General features: G+C 39.7%; 1 long non-coding RNA gene across 1 annotated transcript in view; it reads right to left on the bottom strand.

The window, feature by feature from the left end:
* Nucleotides 1-13,248, bottom strand: part of LOC129150759 (uncharacterized) — a 108,066-nt gene extending 94,818 nt beyond the window's left edge. The window contains exon 1 of the long non-coding RNA XR_008557504.1: nt 13,064-13,248. This is a non-coding gene — a long non-coding RNA (uncharacterized LOC129150759). The remainder of the gene's footprint in view (nt 1-13,063) is intronic.
* Between the last annotated feature and the right edge of the window lie 1,662 nt (nt 13,249-14,910).

The raw sequence follows: 14,910 nt of genomic DNA, 5'->3' as shown, positions 1-14,910 counted from the left end.
ACAAGAGGAAGACTCAGGATGTGCAGTTTACTTTAACTTGTTCAGATGGGCCACAGGTAGGTGCCTGCTATTTCTGAGGCTATTTTTGCTACTTCTGGACCATGTAGAGAAGCTTATATGAAATATTAAAAAGTTTATTGTTTTGGTGTCATCTTACTCTGGCTCAGTCTGGAGATGAATGAAGTCTTCAGAACAGGAAAAAAAAAATTAAATCGCTTAAATGGCCTTGAAAATCTATCTCAAAGAGCTTGCAATTTGTTTCCAGGCATTCTCTTGGCTCTGTTGGGAAAAGCTTTTCTTTTACTCACTTGTTTATTCCCCCAAAGCTGAGTTTGTCATTTAAATCAAAATGATTTAGATGAAGAACTTGATTGGTGAGAATAAATTTACAGGTTTTCTCCTGCACAGAATCTTATTTTTTAAGGTGATGAACTTAAAAATATGTTCAGTTCAATACTTGTGCTTCTCATTTCTCTTTTTAAATGATGGTGCAATGTTATGTCCTTTGCTGGTAAATCACTGCAACATTTCATTCCAGAGGTGACACGATTTTTAATGATCCAGAAAATGATACCACATATATCAATCTAAACACATCTCACCTGCACACAGGTACAAGGCAGTGTGGACTCTTACTGGCTTATCTCCCATATTTTCCCTAACAAGTTGGGAAGAAACTCTGTTGTTTTAGGTTTTTGCTTTGGTTTTGTTTTTTGCTTCAGACCTGTTGGATTGTTTCAAGGCATAAAGAGAGATAAACGGTCAAAAATTATGGTAAGTATAATTACTTATGCATGCGTGAGACTTGGTAGATTAGCTACACTGTGGGGTAGTAGGAATTACCTGGTAATAATGATTGTAGTATTGAATTAATGTAGATTGAAGTAAACCTCTAGCATATAAGACCAGAACAAAGTATTTCTCATAAATTTAACATGCTCAGTTTAATTTCCAAAGAGCCTTAGGGCTAACATGAGTACATGTCAGGGTACCTGGATGGGGGAAGTTGGTTCAGGAAGATTGCTGCTCCTGTGTGTTGAACAACCAAAGCATGCATCAAGTTGAAAGTACTGAAATGTGATGTTATGTTTGCCAGATAAACATCAGGGATCAGCCCAGTGTAAGTGTCCTTTATATAGTGAATATTCTTTAAGGAAAAATATTCCATAGGAGATATCTATGTTCTGTATAGAGATATAATTAACAAAATATGAAAACGTTAGAGAAGTTTGTGGGAGATTCTACTTTGAAACACAGTTCCTATAATATAAATGTTTCTTGTCCAAGTAATTCCACATCCACAAATTTCATGAATGTGTAAAAATGCTTTCTTACATGGATATTCACTTGAAGGAAAAAAAGAAAACAACAGATATGTTCAACAGTGGGGGATGAAAAAAGAAGCTTTGATACATCTATATAATGGGATCATATGTAGTCACAAAATTCATGATGATAATGTAAAAAATATTTAATGACACAATTTATAAAGTGACAAAGTAAGTTTGTAGAGTAGTGCATATCATATTTTAGCATATTGGTAGATACATAATATGTATTCTATAATATTCACACATGAGTATATGCATACGTACAATTTCCTCAAAGATTAACAGTGGAAATCTCTGGATAGTGAGTTTATAAGTGATTTACCATCTCCACTCCTTCTTAATTTTTCTGTGTATTTATATTTTCTAAAATGAGAATGACTTATTGCTTGTGTAAGTGATTTATAAATTTAAAATAAGGAACAAAACAGGGGGGTGAGGGCATGAGGGGGGTGGAGGGGGGTAATGGGGGAATAAGGACATATATGTAACACTATAATCAATAAAGAAATTTAAAATAAAACAAAACAAAACAAAACAAAAAACAAAACAAAAACACAATAAATACATTGTGGTCAAACAAGTAAAGTCTCAAGCTAAAATGCCAATAATGCGCCATCCTCAGGGAGTGTACAGTGAATGCTTTGCTTTTATTTTCTACTCTCACTTGGGTATGTTATCAAAGTTTTCTACAATGTATAAGAGTTTAGAAAAATAATAGTAAAGGTGTAGATAGTCTACATGCCTCTACTTTGTGATCTAAGTTTAGCAACTGCTGATAATTAAAGAAATAATGAGTATTAACTGTAAGATCTAAGAAGGACTATGCTTAGAAGGTATCAATGAGCATATGAAGAAACCTTTGCTCACTTGTGTTACAGATAAGCCTTCCTCTCAGTCTCAAAGTACAAAAGATATTTTAAGTGACTTTAACTTCTTAAGCAATGGCTCACATACCCATGACTCATTCATTATGTTGGGAGAAGGAGGGATATGAGGTGTGTGAGGTGAGAACAAAAAAGAGAACAAGAAAAAACTCGACCTTGAAGAGGTTACAATATGTTGAGGCAAGATTTGACTACAATAATGATTAGAGTTTTATGTGTGGTTTATGGAAATTGGTTATATTCGAAGGGCATAATTAGATAGCATTTCAAAGTAAAGACTAAATAAGGACATACAAATACAGTACAGACAAGTGTTGGGAAGAGAGGGGGATCATAAACGCATTAAAGAAGTTTACTGTGCTACTAAATCTATTGTAAGAGGATCAACTGGCTTCAGCTGACTTCACCTATCATCCCGGAGAACAGAAGATGGCATGAGATTAGATTCAGAGTCATAGACAATATGCTCAGATCCACACTAATCCTATATATAAAAGCCTAATATGCTAAGCGTCCAGTCGTCTGGTCGTCCATTCAACCAAGCAAAATGTAATATGCTAATGATATGCTAAGGCCACTCAACTGCTCGCTATGATGTGCACTGACCACCAGGGGGCAAATGCTCTGACTGGTAGCTTAGCTTGTTGCTGGGGTCCAGCCAATCAGGACTGAGCAAGACAGGCGGACATGCCCTGGAGCCCTCCCGCAGTTTGCCAACCACTGGCTTAGACTATAGCAGTAGCTGTGGTGAGATGAGGTTAGTGTCTGAACATATTTGTCAGAATTTGCTGATGTAAGTGGGCATTAGTGAAAGATTCAAAGATGACTATAAGGGTGGTGGCCTAAACAACTGAAAAATTGGATCTGCCATGTAATAAGATGACTTTGGGAGAAACAAATTTTGTGTGCCTCCTTAAAATGAGGCTACAGATTACAAGGGCATTTCTAGCCTGTGGCAAGATGCATTGGGTTGCTTTCTGAAGTGCACAATCAGTAATACCACTCTTACACTCTGGAAGAGGGGTTCCTGTCTGAGGCTCTGCTCTAATCCTCCTTCAACTATACCCCTGGCCAAGGGTTGAGAAGTCCATGAGGCCAAGGGATGTGCCCATTCATACCATCCCGCTCTTTCTAGAGCATGCTTCAGGTAACCAGAATTCCAGAATTCTTTTCCAATGGCCCTAAATCCACTTTCAGGGTTTGTGTGAGCTTCTTCCCAGGGTCCACCCTCCTGAGTCAGACCACACCCCAGTATGTACCCCTCTGTGACAATGGTTGATGTTTTCCCTCAAGGTGTAGCCAGAGCCTATGATGCGAAGAAAAGAGGAGGAAAGCAAGCTAAGTGCCACAGGCTGGGGTAGGGGTCACTATCCCCCTGCAGCTAGCTTAGAACACTAAGGAGTCAGCTTACCATATCATTACAAAGGTATATTTGCCAAAGAGGGGACAGAACTAATTTTCTTAACAATCTATTAACTAGATTTAGGATATAAAATCTTGAAATTTTACTGTATATGCGGTCTCTAGGTAGATGTGGGAAGTTTAAAATAGAATTAACATAGGGTCCTTGTCTTTAAAAGTGTCCCTGGATCACCCAGCTGGTGTGGCTCAATGGTTGAGCATCGACCTATGAACCAGGAGGTCAGGTTTGATTTCCGGTTAGGACACATGCCTGGGTTGTGGGCTCGATCCCCAGTGTGGAGCGTGCAGGAGGCAGCCGATCAATGATTCTCTCTCATATTCAATGTTTCTATCTCTGTCTCCCTTCCCCTTCCTCTCTAAAATCAATAAAAATATATGTATATATATTTAAATGTGTTCCGGGATCAGTCCTCTGTCCCATTAGACACTGTTAAGCCTCCTACCTTGGGAAGTACCCTGAGCATGCTGATCCCACCATGTGATAATTGCCTGCTTTATTTCCTTACTCTCTCACCAGCTTGTAGAATCTAACAGAATGCCAAGCTAGTGGGTAATGTTTATGGGGGACAGGAAAGGAAAGTAGGGTAGGGAAGAAGGAAGGAAATGATTGATCGACCATGAAAGAAAAGATGAAACATCATGATGTTATCCATAACTGGAGGGACAAATTGACACATGCTCTAGGTGAAGTATGAGTGCTAAGGCAGTTCAGCAGTGAAGGTGGGCCTTTAATGCCTCCTACTGGGTGGTTCAGTGGCTGGAACATACAGCTGACCTTGGATGTCAGGTAACCTCCCTGCTTCTGATCGTCCATCTGTAAAATGGGGCTAATAATACCTCACAGGGGTGCTGAGAGGATACATGAAATAATATATGCAAAAATTCTTTTACTTTTTCAGAAGAAAGACACTATATAAACCTAAGGTGTTATTATCATTCATTTTAACTCTGGAATAGCATCATCCTGTCATTTTTTGATCCCATAATTACAATACATCAGGTAAGCATGGATTTTAAAATCAAGGGAGCACGACACAATGAACGGAGACATGAAAACTTTGTCACATGAGAACAGCCCTGACAACTTCAAAAGTGCCTTAGGGCTGCATCTATTTCCATATTAATGCAAGCCACAGACATCATTAAGGAGAAAGGCAAACATGTAGTATGTGCTAGACTGTACTTCATTTGACAGATACACAAAAATCGTCTGTTTGGGCTTTGTGGGAATGAGTTCCCGCTGGCAATAAGAACTCCTCAAGATGAGGGAGTAAGAGGACTTTTTGTTTGAAGCCCTGAACCACCACTGCCCAGCTGAGACAATCAGAGGTCCCTGATTGTGAAGAAAATTTTGAAATCTAGCAACATTCAGTGTCTAGTCCCTTTTTAAATTAGATATCCATGCAGCCCTGTCTTAGACGTTTTTGAATGGCAATTCTAAGAAGCAATTTCAATATCTTTTGTTAAAAATATATTTTAGAATGATTGGGTCTAAAATTTTTTCTTTCTTTTTTTATCTTTGTTCTTGTCTCTATAAGGACTCACTTATTCCCATTTAAATGGGTAAAAGAAAGAGCACAAGGGTAATAATTGGGAGACTTGAGTTTTACCCTAATCCAACATGGTCACAGTTTCCTGATACAAGACAGGGGGGCCGGGGGGAGGCGGCAACTGGAGTCCTGGGTCCTCAGGCTCAGTCAATAAAGAAAGACAAGGCCCTGTTTAGATCTGCACAGGAGTTGACAAAGTAGGGATTAGAAGAAAAATGTTCTTTCCAGCTATTTTTCCATCCTTCCATACACCATTCCTACCCAATAGTGTTCTTTTGAGTGTCCAAGGTTATTTCTGGAATCACCATCAATTTAAGAAATAATATTGGAGAAAACTTTAGTTGCTTCTGTCCCTGGTGGAAAGCCTTGTGTGTTATGCAGCTTTAATTAACAGTGAAATGTCATAGTTTTGGATGGAGACCAAGACACAGCCCTTGGGGTACCATTTTGGCATACATTGCAGAGATGCACACTGATGCCGTCCCTGACATCCCTCAGGCAACACAGTAATGCTGAGCTGAAGTGCACATGGGCAATGAGGTGAGGGCTCTCCTCAGAAATCAGTGTTCTCACAAGGACTCTTAGCTCTGAGAGGCAACATATGTGCCCTGCTCTGTGGATCAAGTGGGCCCCTTTCATTCATGTCAACAGCTGGGTATATAATGTGCACTGAGCATCTTTCCATCAGAGCTCCAGGGGCTTAGGGGACAAATGTTTCCTTTGGTCCAATTGACTGAAAAAAATAAATTATTCCATAATAGGCCTGTTGGAGATATTCATGGAGCAGAAAGCATAGGGATTTTGCCCAGTCCCTCCAACTTGCCTCTTGGTGCACAATTCAGCAATACTGAAATAGTTTTGCATTTTTTAAAGGGGGAGATAATGGGTCTATTGATACTAATTTGGATTTTTAAAAATTATTTACTCCAGAGATGGCTCTTAACTAGAAAATCATATCAGTACTAGAAATGACTCTTCATGTCTACCCCATATGGGCAGATCAGAATAAAAATAATCTGATGGTACAATGAAGGTATTCTCCACTGATCCAGATGTGCAATCCATTAAACTTGTTATATTCCAGATACAGTGAAAGAAATGTTTACAAACATTATTTCATGTAATTCTCACAACCTTGTGCTATAGTGTCATTTATAGGTAGGAAAACTCAAGTGAGAACTTAGTAAATGGCCCAGCTGGAACTGGAAACTAGGACTTCTGATTCTAAGTTCAAGATGCCCTTTTTCACCGTGCACAAGCTGTGTAGGAAAAATCATAATTCATTTTGGGGATGCCCCTTTTCAAGGAAATAAATTTTCCCAGCAACTGGAGAACAGATAGCAAGGGGTAGTCATGAGGGAAAGAGGCATAAATCATAAATGAAATCTAACTAAGCCTTGGCAGTCTCGAGGCGAGTTTCTGTTCATTGATGCATCCCCCAGAACAATACACATCGGACTTCAGAAGTATTGAAAACTATCTAAATTGTGATATTTGGTTTTCTTGAAAGAGTTGTGTATGAGTTTAAATAACACCTTTCACAGAGACACATCCTAAAATTCCTAATGACACAACCTTCTGCTGAAAGACTCCACAACAGCATCTCCCCGACACAGTCTCTGTTTGTGTGTTTCTCTCTGAGTATCTGTCTGACTTTCTCTTTTTCCCCTGATAGCGCCACACCCATTGACCCTCCCTCTCTCCCATCCAGTTCTTCCTCTCATGGACTTCACCCCTAACTCATGACCCCCTGCTTCACACAGAGTCTCCAGGGAAGTCTTGTGACAGCTATTAATCCTATAGAGAACAGGTCCTGGAATTTTAGTGAATAAAACTCTCTATCTCACTATAGAGGTTAATAAGCTCCTAGATGTTCAGATCCTATGAAATATTAACGACATGCCACAGAGGTTGGAGGCTGAAGATATCTCATACTTGGAGCATTAGAGTCTTTGCCAGTTGAACATCAATCAGAAAATAAAACACAGCTTTCCCAAATGTATAATACAAATCAGTGGGGAAGCGTTGGGCTTCTAAATGTCTGATACAGGATGCAAATTTGGAGAACATTCATTGGCACTTAAAAGATGATAGATTTAAAACTGAATATATATCTAAGCTTCTTACTAGGAAATACATGGCATGTATTGATTATGCATTAAGAACAAAATTGAATAGGAAGTCAAGAAATAAGTTGTAAAGTTAACATTTAGTGATGGCAGTTTTTTATAGTATCGGATGTGCAGTAGGTAACATAACTAGCATTACTTTCTAGTCCAGAACTGGGTGGAATCAAGTATCATTATATGAGCACAGCTCTCAAGTAAGCCCCATCTCCAGCGCCCTCCCAAAGCTTTCAAAACAGTGGAAAGGTTTCAACACAAACACAGCTCTCTGGCAGGGGTTCTTATTTTATGTGTTCCTCAAAAAGTAAACATAGATTTAACTTTTACAGCCTAGTGTCCTGCATTGACCTGTTATGTTAAAAATAGCAACAATGAACATTGAAGAAACCACAGAACAATTTCTTTCTTTTCTTGTGAGGTTTTTCTTTACTCCCTTTGGACTATGATAAGACACTGAATTGCTGCAATGTTGCCATTTTGCTACCTCGCTGGTCCAAGTAGCAAAAGACAGGGCCTGAAGCTTTCTGGTAAATTCAAAATTGTGCGGTCAGTGTTCCAGCCTGGAGCATCAACTTGCCCAGACAAGCCTTCCACATCCTGGTAGACGACCTGCTAACAAATGTCCTGAAATAATCCTACAGATAACTTTCACACCCAGGGCTTGTAGATCCTAGTCAAAAGTCACAGGTCCTCTGTCATGTACATGGGTTCTCTATCAGGTCAGAGTTCTTCCCACTTCTGCATTTTGGGGAATAGTTTGGAGACTTCTATGACTATCCAGATTCTTTGTAATTTTAGAAGATTCAACATTGTCAGATATTAACAATATCAGATATTAACAATATCATTTTTGTTAATTCAGAGTTTAGTAGTTTTTTGTTGTTGTTGTTAATCCTAACCCAAGGATATTTTAGAGAGACTGGAAGGGAGGGGGAGAGACAGAGGGCAACATCAGAGTGAGAGAGACAACTCAATTGGTTGCCTCTGCACATGCCCCGACCAGAGCCAGGGATCAAGCCTGCAACCAAGATACATACTCTTGACCTGAATCTAACCCGGGACCCTTCATTCCACAGGTCAACGCTCTATCCACTGATCCAGGGCAATAAAGACTTTAGAAAATGACTCATTGAGTTCCAGAATATAGATAAAGTTTCCAGAAAATAAATCACAGGTGGTCCAGCAGATTGTTAAGCCATCTCCCTAATCAAGGCATGGACCATGGACCATGGACCAAACTTGGGCTCCGCATTCCTGGTTAGGGAATAATAGTCATGACACTGTAACTTCCTAATGGTGGGATCATAAAACATAGGCTGACTCCACAATTATCCCAAATTCCCTTTTTATTTGCTGCCTTTCCTGAGTTTTCCTTGCAGCTGGAGACAGCCATGGGACCCAGTGCCAGGCAAGGAAACATGAGCAGAAGTCTCATGGACTGAACAAGAAGATCTAAAAGATTTTTCTTTCTTAATAAAAGGAACCAGCATAACCCGCATCTGCCTTTAGCCTCGCCTTGAATGTAGATTCTGTTGCTGGAGATGCAGTGACCATCCAGAGACCATAAGGGGAATGACAAGACAATGGCAGACTCCAGCTCTGGCATCATCATATCACAAAACCAATGCCAGCAGCTGCCTCCTTTCAGGTACTTTATTAGGTAATGATGAAAAGACTTTTTTTTATTAAAAGAAAAAATATCCATAATTATGTGTGGTAATAAATATTAACTTGTGGTAATCATTTTATAATGTAGACATATATATCAAGTCATTATGATGTACACCTAAAAATAATATAATATTTCAATGATATTGCAATAAATATATATGATATGTATATTTAAAGTTTTAAAAAGTCCCTATCTATTTGGACCACTCTATGATGGGTTTTCTGTTACTTGAGCCAAACACATTCATAGAACAGATACAGTGCCTTGCCTGGTGCTTAGCGAAATGTCGAACAACCAAGTAGGTTACGTGGGAATGTGAGAAACCAGATTTCAATCATTACCTCAACAGCAATCATTCTAAAAGCTGCTACTCCAATCCCAACCTGCTTCCTGAATTTTAGAACTATGTACCCCACTACCTAAAGGTATGCACAGCATCAAACCCCACTTTTTATCTCTAAATCTACTCCTCTGAGTTGCTACTTTCAATTAATAGCAGCATAGTCCCCAGACTGCTGAAGTCAGAATGGGGGCACCATCCTGAACTTGACTCTGTTAGGCTCGAACAGAGTTTCAAAGTCTTCATCAGAGCTATCTTAACCTAAAAATAAAAAGGCCAAAGTGAGAGGCAACAAGCATTCTTTGAGATCAAAGAATAGCTATTCAGGAAGCACTGATTCAGGAAGAAACCCAAATAGTGTTCCCATTGTTGTAGGTTTTTGTTTGTTTTCAAATTACACAGCATAATTCTCCCCACGAGGGGCATTTACATGGTTCCTCCCCTTGATGTCCTCAGCAGTAGTTTGGACTCTCTAGTTAGAAATGGTGGAGACACAACTCCAACCAGCTAAAGCAAATAAGGGCAGTGCTGTGGTTCCCCCAAACCTCCCATTACAAAGGTGGGAGCAGAGTCGGTCCTTGACCCACTGGAACCTGGGGTCAGAATCCCCTAAGAACACGCTCTGCCTGTCATCCGTCCTCTCTCGGGGCAGGAGGTGGCTTCACACCGTGCCACCAGCTTCTCCGCCCAGGAGAGGAAAAGGAGTCTCCTGTCTCAGCTCCAACAAATCCCAGGAAGATGTCAGCAGAAGATGTTGGGGTCCTTGAGGCCAGCCTTTGTGCATATAAAAGACTGTTTGCAGCTACTTGGTTTCTAAGATAAATATTCAATAGACTAAAGTAATGAAGTTTTTTCTTTTTTTCCTTAAGCTTTTAAGTTCAAACTACAAATCTTATTATTCTATCTATAAATCTAATAAAATTTTAAGGGGTACTTTACAATTTTGGCAATTAAGTTCCCTTAAAGAGTCTAAATCTCATTTATAAATGTAACATAGACCACTTTCTTTTTAAGTACTTCAAATGCTTGACTAACAAGCAAAGCTTTCCCAAGTACCTAGGCAGTTCTTATAAACCTAATAAATTAAACTCTTAAATATCGTGACCCCAAAGTTCTCTTAAATCTTTCAGTACTGTTTACAAACTTATCCAACCTCTCCTGCAACTTTCAACTTTAAAGCTTTAGTCTGAAGTCAACCACTTAATTAGTCGTTTAAACTAGAATCACATGGCTAATTATAAGGTCAACCATGCCAGGATCTCTTAAACATTAAAAACGCATTACAAACATTACAATTTCACCGGCAGACATATAGGGATTGTCTTAAATTAGACACAAAAGCATTAAAAGTATGGGTTTTGTTTATTTCATCCTCTCTGTAGTTCATTTGAAAAACATTCAAGGTTGGATAACACTTACCTGATAAGGATATCGTTTTGTCATTTGCGGCAAATTGGAGCTACCTTCTCACTGGAGGGCACTTTTCATTATGCACAGATCCAGGCACACACGTGAGCTCAGGAGCTGAAAACTTGGACTGCACAGCCCTCACTTTCCTGACAGCCATTGAGGACACTGAGCTTGTGTCCCCCAGAGAAGACCCAGGTGGCTACCCTAAGTCTCCTGAGAAGAGCTAAATGTTCACCTAATTCATCTGTAACTTCCCTCGCCAGTTTTCACCAGATTTCAGTCCATGGATTTCCTAATCTCCATCCTAGATTGTTTTCATCGCCTGGCTGGACTCAGTTCCTCTACGTAGGGTTTAATCCTGGCCTGCCTGCGCATGGGCTGCAGCTTCAAAGGCCATTTAAAAGCGGAAGCAGGAGTGCTCTGGCCAGTTTGGTTACTTGCCCACCCACTAAGCCAGGTGGGGTAAGTATCTGGTCTTGCACTTTTTGTTCCGTGGTCCACGGAGGGGGAAAGAAAAGAGAGAAGCAAGGAAGTCACTGCTTAGAGAACCACAAGCAGCCTCCAGCAATGGTTCCTTCTCCCTTCACCCACCCCGCTCATTCTTTCCCAGTCCGTCTTCTATTCTGCAGCCAGTGGGATTTTTCCCAGATGTAAATATGACTGTGCTCCTCTTTAAAACTCTTCTATGGATTTTCATCATCTAATGTGTAGGTCATGACCAAGGTACATTAGTGATACATAAGGCCTCTGTTGATATAGTGAGAGGACCCCTCTTCAACCTCATCTCCTCATACTTTCCCTGCCATTTCTTAACTTCTGAGCATCTTCTCTTCTCATAATTCAATAAATAATACAGGTAATTTATTATTGCTGATTTACAGTGTTCTAAATAGGCTATGACCTTCTATACCTTTTTTTCTTTGTATACGCCAGTCTCTTCACCTACCACCCCCCCCCCCAAAAAAAAAAGCCCTTTTCTGCCTTATTTCCTTATTAAACTCCTGTTCATACTTTAGGAATTTATTGCAGGACTTCCCTCCACACCTCTCTCCCTGTGAGCTGTGCCCTCTTCTGGGGCCCCAGAGCATCTTTGTGCTCTATTGCAGCACTCATCACAATGCTGGCGATTATTTGTCAGCATATCCACTCGCTAATTATCAGCTCCTTGCAGGAAAGTGTATGCCTTATTGTTCTTTCCATGCTCAGCACCTTCCAAATACCTGGCATATAGGCAATCTCAGTAGAGACCTCTTTTGTGAGGCCTCTGAAATGAATATAGCTGAAATGTGAGCATAATTAATATATAACACAATGCACAACAAAAACTCCTGACCTTGTGTGTGAGAGAGAGAGCTTGAGAGAAAGAAATGAACTTGAGAACAATAGTTAAATCAATGAATGACCACAGAACCAGCACAGGCAAATGAGGGGCGTGGAATATTCAAGGCTTTTTTATATTCCTTCTAAGTAATAATACTAGCAAATGATGAAATAATGTTTACTGTGTGCCTGGTGTTAATCACCACACATTAGTTAACTTACTCCTTGCCAAAATCCTGTGAGATACATACTATTTCCCTCTTATTTTAAAAAATATTTGTTATTGATTTCAGAGAAGGAAAGAGAGAGACAGAAACATCAATGATGAGAAAGAATCACCGATCAGCTGCCTCCTGCATGCCCCCCACTGGGGGATTGAGCCCACAACCCAGGCATGTACCCTGACCAGAAATTGAACTGCAAGCTCCTGGCTCATAGGTCAACACTCAACCACTGAGCCATGATGCCAGACTATTTTTCCTCCTTTTAAAGAGGAGGAATCTAAAGAACAAAGAGGTTATGTAACTTACTCATGCCCAAATATATACAGCTTACCTGTTTGAACATTCAGTGGCCTACCATAAGATGGGACCAGGTAACAACAAGCCATAAACGAAGATAACAGAATAAAAAGAGTGAATGGGGAATCCAGGAGAAGATGCCTCCAAGGAATGGCTTTTGCATGAGAGAATTTACTAACATTGTTTGCTGTCTGTGGTCTTACCTGAATGAACATACTCAGTTTGGATAGAGAACCCATCCAATGGCTAATGGACAAGGTCCAGATCTTAATATTTGATCAGATCCATTACAATACCCCATGCTGTCTTCTAATCAGTTTGACAAAAGCATAATTAGCAATTCCAACCACTCTCACCTAAACAATAAGATTTATATTAACTTTAACATAATGAACTAGTTTAAACTGGAATACTATTATATCAGCAAAGATCAGCCTCCAGCTTGTTGTGCCCTTGGCTGACCTTCAGGATCTCCTCAAATACTTACCTTTTCATGCCTTTGCTGACTGTCACTCGTGGTTCTATGTTTCACCACCAGAGTCAAGCTAATACGGAATGTCAAAGAATGAATGGACCCATGTTTCCTGACTCTAGGCACTCCTGCCTGTTTCTTTGTTTGAATCAGTTTTATAGTTTCTTCTGAACTGAAAGGCTGTTACTCCAACTGGTCACTCTTTTGGTGGTCAGTCCAATCTATTGACAGGTCTGTTAGCAAGGAAGAAGGGAACAGTAAATTCACTCCTGGCTGGACTGCCTGTGGCAGGGAATCTCAGGGATGGGTTTCTGCACTTGTGACATCAGTTGGCACCATGAACTGACAGGTGAGGCTGTGAATTAGATTATAGAAAATGAAGAGAGAGTTTGTGGAACAATACCTTTCTGTTTTAATCATGTGCTCCTACATGTTCTTACCGACTTTTTAGTTTGAGAAACAAGGCCATTTCCCTAGTTACAAATACAGGATGGATATGCCTCCATGAGTTGTTAGGATGATAAATGCCTCTGTGTGTGTGTGTGTGTGTGTGTGTGTGTGTGTGTGTGTGTGTGTGTTTGAAAGAGGCTGTGCAGATTTCTGTAATTAATAAATGTTTTAAACTGCTAACTGCTATTATATTTATATTAACCCTCCCTTCTTAATAGTGAACAGATTCCTTTATGCTTATTAATTAGGGTCCATTTTGTAAGTATGTTGCTTATAAAACTTACTAAGATATATCGCGCAAATATTTTATTCTCTTTAGACCCTAAGCCATGTCATCTATAATATAAAGGTTGAGGCAAATCATCTCCATGTTCCCTTCTAGCTTTCCAGTTCTAGAATGTGAGATGATCAATAAATACTTGTTGGTGCATTATAAATGTCTTCCATTTGCAATACATTTGACATCCAGGTACTAATTTGTTTGGAAATAAGACTCTCCAGGGGAAGAAAGAAAGGGTGTATCATACTATTAGCAGTTGGTTACTTGCTGATCTGTTTCTCTGGCTGGGTCTCAACACCAAATCAATTGGCAGTAAAGGTAACCAATAATAAGGTGACTCTTCTGTTAAAGGAAGACTAAAGTGATGGATGACAGTCTCAACCACTTTCTCCAGTTTGGGCATGCTCATTCACCTGGAGCAGGTAGCATGTTTGTTGGAAAGTGCACAGTTGGATCTCCACCCACAGCTTCCCCTGGAATGGGCTAGTGTCCTTCTAAAATGCAATCCTCTCATTTAATTTTCTAATTAACTTAGATTCATTGTTGAACCTCTGTTCACTAGAAACCTTTGGCAAAAATTATAATGGCTTGCAAAAGAGTCTCCTAACATGTCAGCCTCTTCCCTGGTCATTGTGAAATGATTGCTTTGTCTTATTGGAGAAGTGTTTCTGATTCTCCCTGAATCTGATTCCAGCAACAGAAACCAAAGGGCACAAACATTTTTCTGGATTATGAGCCACTGCCTTCATTAGCTTGGCTGCCCTTTCTGCTCTGGACTTCTGCTTATACACTTCTCACAGCTCTGACACCTCTGTTCAATAAGTCTTGTCATTCTTGGCTAATAAAACTGGTCTTATGCCAAGCCAACCATTCTCTCAAATCCTGGGTGTCCCATCTCATCACATCTTCCTTTTATCACTGAATCAAGTACAGTCCTGCTTGAGCAATGTTGTGTATGTGTTTCTTTGTTCTGTCCTACAAATACAAACCTCTTCCAACATAAGACTGAACCAATTTCTCAATTATGATTTTGTTTCTTCTCACTTTCCTACAGCTAAGGAAGGTTCTAAGATTTTTGAGATGTGTTTCTATTTATTACCTTTGAACATATTCAATCACTAAAAGAATTCTT

This window comes from Eptesicus fuscus, chromosome 11 (genome assembly GCF_027574615.1).
Source record: "Eptesicus fuscus isolate TK198812 chromosome 11, DD_ASM_mEF_20220401, whole genome shotgun sequence".
NCBI classification, from domain to species: domain Eukaryota; kingdom Metazoa; phylum Chordata; class Mammalia; order Chiroptera; family Vespertilionidae; genus Eptesicus; species Eptesicus fuscus.
This window is presented reverse-complemented; position numbering and strand designations above follow the sequence as displayed.